Raw genomic sequence first — 8,142 nt, forward strand, 5'->3', positions numbered from 1 at the left:
AGATAGATTCACTCTGTGTCTGACACCGGAAGTGCTTGATGGGACGGTGCGGAAGGAGATTCACTCTGCGTCTGACCCCAGGAGTTTCTGATGGGACGGAATGGATGGTTATTCACTCTGTGTCTGACCCCCGGATTGTGTGACTGTACGGTGAGTAGCGAGATTCACTCTGTGTCTGGCCGCAGCCCAGTTTGTTGGGACGATGGGGAGGGAGAATCACTCTGTGTCTGACCCCCGGACTGTGTGACTGTACGGTGAGGAGCGAGTTTCACTCTGTGTCTGCCGCAGCCCAGTTGGATGGGACGATGTGAATTTAGATTTACTCTGTGTCTGACCCCCGGGTGTGTGTGATGGTACGCTGAGGAGCTAGTTTCACTCTGTGTCTGACCCGGGGAGTGTGTGATGGGAAGGTGTGGAGGCAGATTCACACAGTGCCTAACCCCGGAAGTGTGTGATGGGACGGTGTGGATGGAGACTCATTCTGTGTCTGATACACGGAGTGTGTGATGTGGCGGTGCGGAATGAGATTCACTCTGTGTATGACCACGGGAGTGTGTGATGGGACGGTGTGGTTGGAGATTCACTGTGTGTCTGACCCCGTTAATGTGTGATTGTACGTTGCGGAGATAGATTCACTCAGTGTCTGACCCCGGGAGTGGGTGATGGGAAGGTGTGGATGGATATTCACTGTGTTTCTGACCCCAGCAGTGTATGATGGGACGGTGTGGATGGAGATTCACTCTGTTTCTGACCCTCAGATTGTGAGATGGTACGGTGAGGAGCGAGATTCACTCTGTGTCAGTCACCGGGAGTGTGTGTTTTGGGACGGTTTGGAAGGAGATTCACTCTGTGTTTGAAACTGGTAGTGTTTGATAGGACCGCGTAGAGGGAGACTAACTCTGTCTCTGACACGTGCAGTGCCTGATAGGACTTTGCAGAGGTAGATTCACTCAGACTCTGACCCCGGGATTGTGTGATGGAAATGCGTGGAGGGATATTCACTCTATGTGTGTCCCGGGAGTCTGTGATGCGACGGTGCGCACCTATATTGACTCTGTGTTTGAAGCCGGTAGTGTTTGATGGGACGGCGTAGAGGTAGACTCACTCTGTCTCTGACACCGGGAGGGTGTGATGGGACTGTGCGGATGGAGTTTCACTCTGTGTCTGACCCCGGGAGTGTGTGATGGGAAGGTGTGGAGGTAGATTCACTCTGTGCCTGACCCCAGGAGTATGTGATGGGACGGTTTGGATGGAGACTCATTCTGTGAGTGACCCCGGGAGTGTGTGATGTGGCGGTGTGTAATGAGATTCACTCTGTGTCTGACCACGGGGGTTTTTTGATGTGACTGTGTGGATGGAGATTCACTCTGTTTCTGACCCCCGGATTGTGAGATGTTACGGTGAGGAGCGAGATTCACTCTGCGTCTGACGCCGGGAGTGTGTGATGAGGCGGTGTGGAGTGGGATTCTCTCAGTGTCTGACACCTGAATTCTGTGTTGAGAATGTGTGGATGGAGATTCATTCTGTGTCTGACCCCGGGAGTGTGCGATGTGCCGGTGTGCAATGAGGTTCACTCTGTGTATGACCACGGGAGTTTCTGATATGACGTTCTGGATGGAGATTCACTCTGTGTCTGACACCGGCAGTGTGTGATGGAACGGTGTGGAGGTAGATTCACTCAGTGTCTGACCCCGGGAGTATGTGATGCGAAGGTGTGCAGGGAGATTCACTCTGTGCCTGACCACGGGAGTGTGTGATGGGAAGGTGTGGATGAATATTCACTCTGTGTCTGACCCCAGCCGTGTTTGATGGGACGATGGGGAGATAGATTCACTCTGTGTCTGACACCGGAAGTGTTTGATGGGACGGTGCGGAAGGAGATTCACTCTGCGTCTGACCCCAGGAATTTCTGATGGGACGGAATGGATGGTTATTCACTCTGTGTCTGACCCCCGGATTGTGTGACTGTACGGTGAGTAGCGAGATTCACTCTGTGTCTGGCCGCAGCCCAGTTTGTTGGGACGATGGGGAAGGAGAATCACTCTGTGTCTGACCCCCGGACTGTGTGACTGTACGGTGAGGAGCGAGTTTCACTCTGTGTCTGCCGCAGCCCAGTTGGATGGGACGATGTGAATTTAGATTTACTCTGTGTCTGACCCCCGGGTGCGTGTGATGGTACGCTGAGGAGCTAGTTTCACTCTGTGTCTGACCCGGGGAGTGTGTGATGGGAAGGTGTGGAGGCAGATTCACACAGTGCCTAACCCCGGAAGTGTGTGATGGGACGGTGTGGATGGAGACTCATTCTGTGTCTGATACACGGAGTGTGTGATGTGGCGGTGCGGAATGAGATTCACTCTGTGTATGACCACGGGAGTGTGTGATGGGACGGTGTGGTTGGAGATTCACTGTGTGTCTGACCCCGTTAATGTGTGATTGTACGTTGCGGAGATAGATTCACTCAGTGTCTGACCCCGGGAGTGGGTGATGGGAAGGTGTGGATGGATATTCACTGTGTTTCTGACCCCAGCAGTGTATGATGGGACGGTGTGGATGGAGATTCACTCTGTTTCTGACCCTCAGATTGTGAGATGGTACGGTGAGGAGCGAGATTCACTCTGTGTCAGTCACCGGGAGTGTGTGTTTTGGGACGGTTTGGAAGGAGATTCACTCTGTGTTTGAAACTGGTAGTGTTTGATAGGACCGCGTAGAGGGAGACTAACTCTGTCTCTGACACGTGCAGTGCCTGATAGGACTTTGCAGAGGTAGATTCACTCAGACTCTGACCCCGGGATTGTGTGATGGAAATGCGTGGAGGGATATTCACTCTATGTGTTCCCGGGAGTCTGTGATGCGACGGTGCGCACCTATATTGACTCTGTGTTTGAACCCGGTAGTGTTTGATGGGACGGCGTAGAGGTAGACTCACTCTGTCTCTGACACCGGGAGGGTGTGATGGGACTGTGCGGATGGAGATTCACTCTGTGTCTGACCCCGGGAGTGTGTGATGGGAAGGTGTGGATGAATATTCACACTGTGTCTGACACCCGGATTGTTTGACTGTACGGTGAGTAGCGAGATTCACTCTGTGTCTGGCCGCAGCCCAGTTTGTTGGGACGATGGGGAGGGCGAATCACTCTGTGTCTGACCCCGGGACTGTGTGACTGTACGGTGAGGAGTGAGTTTCACTCTGTGTCTGCCGCAGCCCAGTTGGATGGGACGATGTGAATTTAGATTTACTCTGTGTCTGACCCCCGGGTGTGTGTGATGGTACGCAGAGGAGCTAGTTTCACTCTGTGTCTGACCCGGGGAGTGTGTGATGGGAAGGTGTGGAGGTAGATTCACACAGTGCCTAACCCCGGAAGTGTGTGATGGGACGGTCTGGATGGAGACTCATTCTGTGCCTGATACACGGAGTGTGTGATGTGGCGGTGTGGAATGAGATTCACTCTGTGTATGACCACGGGAGTTTCTGATGTGACGGTGTCGATGGAGATTCACTCAGTGCCTGACCCCGGGAGTGTGTGATGGGACGGTGTGGTTGGAGATTCACTGTGTGTCTGACCCCGTTAATGTGTGATTGTACGTTGCGGAGATAGAATCACTCAGTGTCTGACCCCGGGAATGGGTGATGGGAAGGTGTGGATGGATATTCACTGTGTTTCTGACCCTCAGATTGTGAGATGGTACGGTGAGGAGCGAGATTCACTCTGTGTCAGTTACCGGGAGTGTGTGTTTTGGGACGGATTGGAAGGAGATTCACTCTGTGTTTGAAACTGGTAGTGTTTGATACGACCGCGTAGAGGGAGACTAACTCTGTCTCTGACATGTGCAGTGCCTGATGGGACTTTGCAGAGGTAGATTCACTCAGACGCTGACCCCGGGATTGTGTGATGGAAAGGAGTGGAGGGATATTCACTCTATGTGTGTCCCGGTAGTGTTTGATGGGACGGCGTAGAGGTAGACTCTCTGTGTCTCTGACACCGGGAGGGTGTGATGGGACTGTGCGGATGGAGTTTCAATCTGTGTCTGTCCCCGTTAGTGTGTGATGGGACTTTGCGAACGTAGATTCACTCAGACTCTGACCCCGGGATTGTGTGATGGAAAGGCGTGGTGATAGATTCACTCAGTGTCTGACACTGGGCGTGTGTGATGGGAAGGTCTGGTGGTAGATTCACACAGTGCCTGACCCCGGAAGTGTTAGATGTGCCGGTGTGCAATGAGATTCACTCTGTGTATGATTACCGGAGTTTCTGATGTGACGTTGTGGATGGAGATTCACTCTGTGTCTGAACCCGGGATTGTGTGATGGTACGGTGTGGAGGGAGATTCACTCTGTGTCTGTCCCCGGGAGTTGGGATGGGACGGTGCGGATGGAGATTCACTCTGTGTCTGACCCCGGGAGTGTGTGATGGTACGGTGTGGAGGGAGATTCACTCTGTGTCTGTCCCCGGGAGTATGTGATGGGACGGTTCGGAGGTAGAATCACACAGTGCCTGACCCCGGGTGTGTGTGATGTGGCGGTGTGGATGGAGATTCACTCTGTGTCTGACCACCGGATTGTGAGGTGGTACGGTTTGGAGAGAGATTCAATCTGTGTCTGACCCCGAGTGTGTGTGATGGGACGGTGTGGAGGGAGATTCACTCTGTGTCTGACCCCCGGATTGTGTGACTGTACGCTGCGTAGCGAGATTCACTCTGTGTCTGACCGCAGCCCAGTTTGACGGGACGATGGGGAGGGAGAATCTCTCTGTGTCTGACCCCCGGACTGTGTGACTGTAAGGTGAGGAGTGAGTTTCACTCTGTGTCTGCCGCAGCCCAGTTGGATGGGACGATGTGAATGGAGATTTACTCTGTGTCTGACCCCCGGATTGTGAGATGGTACGGTGAGGAGCGAGATTCACTCTTTGTCTGACCCGGGGAGTGTGTGATGGTAAGGTGTGGATGGAGATTCACTCTGTGCCTGACACTGGGAGTGTGTGATGGGACGGTGTGGATGGAGACTCATTCTGTGTCTGACAGACGGAGTGTGCGATGAGACGGTGTAGAGGGGGGATTCAGTCTGTGTCTGAACCCAGCCGTCTTTGATGGCACGATGGGGAGGGAGATTCTCTCTGCGTATGACCACGGGAGTGTGTGATGGGACGGTGTGCATGGAGATTCACTCTGTGTCAGACACCCGGATTGTGAGATGGTACGGTGAGGCGCGAGATTTACTCTGTGTCTGACCACGGGAGTGTGTGATAGGAAGGTGTGGATGGAGATTCACTCTGTTTCTGACCCTCGGACTGTGAGATGGTACGGTGAGGAGCGAGATACACTCTGTGTCAGTCACCGGGAGTGTGTGTTTTGGGACGGTTTGGAAGGAGATTCACTCTGTGTTTGAACCTGTTAGTGTTTGATGGGACCGCGTAGAGGGAGACTCACTCTGTCTCTGACACGTGCAGTGCCTGATGGGACTTTGCGGAGGTAGATTCACTCAGACTCTGACCCCGGGATTGTGCGATGGAAAGGCGTGGAGGGATATTCACTGTATGTGTGTCCCGGGAGTCTGTGATGGGACGGTGCGCACCTATATTGACTCTGTGTTTGAACGCGGTAGTGTTTGATGGGACGGCGTAGAGGTAGACTCACTCTGTCTTTGACACCTGGAGTGTGTGATGGGACAGTGTGGAGATAGATTCACTCTGTCTCTGACCCCGGGACATTGTGATGGGACGATGTGTTTTAGATTCACTCGTTGACTGACCCCGGGTGTGTGTTATGGGACTATGCGGATGTAGATTCACTCTGTGTTTGAACCTGGTAGTGTTTGATGGGACCGGGTAGAGGAAGACTCATTCTGTCTCTGACACGTGCAGTGCCTGATGGGACTTTGCGGAGGTAGATTCACTCAGACTCTGACCCCGGGATTGTGTGATGGAAAGGCGTGGAGGGATATTCACTCTATGTGTGTCCCCGGGAGTCTGTGATGGGACGGTGCGCACCTATATTGGCTCTGTGTTTGAACCCTGTAGTGTTTGATGGGACGGCGTAGAGGTAGGCTCACTCTTTCTCTGACACTGGGAGGGTGTGATGGGACTGTGCGGATGGAGTTTCACTCTGCGTCTGACCCAGGAATGTGTGATAGGACGGGCTGGATGGAGATTCACTCTGTGCCTGACCCCGGGAGTGGGTGATGGGACGGTGTGGATGGAGATTCACTCTGTGTCTGACACCCGGATTTTGAGATGGTACAGTGAGGAGCAAGATTCACTCTGTGTCTGACGAAGGAATTGTGTGATGGGACTGTGTGGATGGAGATTCATTCTGTGTCTGACCCGGGAGTGTGTGATGCGAAGGTGTGGAGGGAGATTCACTCTGTGTTTGACCCCGGGATTGTGTGATGGGAAGGTGTGTAGGCAGATTCACACAGTGCCTGACCACGGAAGTGTATTGGAGACGGTGTGGAGGGAGATTCACTCTGTGTCTGACCCCGGGAGTGTGTGATGGGAAGGTGTGGAGATAGATTCACTCTGTGTCTGACACCGGAAGTGTTTGATGGGACGGAGCGGAAGGATATTCACTCTGCGTCTGACCCCAGGAGTTTCTGATGGGACGGAATGGATGGTTATTCACTCTGTGTCTGACCCCCGGATTGTGTGACTGTACGTTGAGTAGCGAGATTCACTCTGTGTCTGGCCGCAGCCCAGTTTGTTGGGACGATGGGGAGGGAGAATCACTGTGTGTCTGACCCCCGGACTGTGTGACTGTACGGTGAGGAGCGAGTTTCACTCTGTGTCTGCCGCAGCCCAGTTGGATGGGACGATGTGAATTTAGATTTACTCTGTGTCTGACCCCGGGTGTGTGTGATGGTACGCTGAGGAGCTAGTTTCACTCTGTGTCTGACCCGGGGAGTGTGTGATGGGAAGGTGTGGAGGCAGTTTCACACAGTGCCTAACCCCGGAAGTGTGTGATGGGACGGTGTGGATGGAGACTCATTCTGTGTCTGATACACGGAGTGTGTGATGTGGCGGTGCGGAATGAGATTCACTCTGTGTATGACCACGGGAGTGTGTGATGGGACGGTGTGGTTGGAGATTCACTGTGTGTCTGACCCCGTTAATGTGTGATTGTACGTTGCGGAGATAGATTCACTCAGTGTCTGACCCCGGGAGTGGGTGATGGGAAGGTGTGGATGGATATTCACTGTGTTTCTGACCCCAGCAGTGTATGATGGGACGGTGTGGATGGAGATTCACTCTGTTTCTGACCCTCAGATTGTGAGATGGTACGATGAGGAGCGAGATTCACTCTGTGTCAGTCACCGGGAGTGTGTGTTTTGGGACGGTTTGGAAGGAGATTCACTCTATGTTTGAAACTGGTAGTGTTTGATAGGACCGCGTAGAGGGAGACTAACTCTGTCTCTGACACGTGCAGTGCCTGATAGGACTTTGCAGAGGTAGATTCACTCAGACTCTGACCCCGGGATTGTGTGATGGAAATGCGTGGAGGGATATTCACTCTATGTGTGTCCCGGGAGTCTGTGATGCGACGGTGCGCACCTATATTGACTCTGTGTTTGAACCCGGTAGTGTTTGATGGGACGGCGTAGAGGTAGACTCACTCTGTCTCTGACACCGGGAGGGTGTGATGGGACTGTGCGGATGGAGTTTCACTCTGTGTCTGACCCCGGGAGTGTGTGATGGGAAGGTGTGGAGGTAGATTCACTCTGTGCCTGACCCCAGGAGTATGTGATGGGACGGTTTGGATGGAGACTCATTCTGTGAGTGACCCCGGGAGTGTGTGATGTGGCGGTGTGTAATGAGATTCACTCTGTGTCTGACCACGGGGGTTTTTTGATGTGACTGTGTGGATGGAGATTCACTCTGTTTCTGACCCCCGGATTGTGAGATGTTACGGTGAGGAGCGAGATTCACTCTGCGTCTGACGCCGGGAGTGTGTGATGAGGCGGTGTGGAGTGGGATTCTCTCAGTGTCTGACACCTGAATTCTGTGTTGAGAATGTGTGGATGGAGATTCATTCTGTGTCTGACCCCGGGAGTGTGCGATGTGCCGGTGTGCAATGAGGTTCACTCTGTGTATGACCACGGGAGTTTCTGATATGACGTTGTGGATGGAGATTCACTCTGTGTCTGACACCGGC

Source organism: Hemitrygon akajei, unplaced genomic scaffold (genome assembly GCF_048418815.1).
Source record: "Hemitrygon akajei unplaced genomic scaffold, sHemAka1.3 Scf000064, whole genome shotgun sequence".
Taxonomy (NCBI): Eukaryota; Metazoa; Chordata; class Chondrichthyes; order Myliobatiformes; family Dasyatidae; genus Hemitrygon; species Hemitrygon akajei.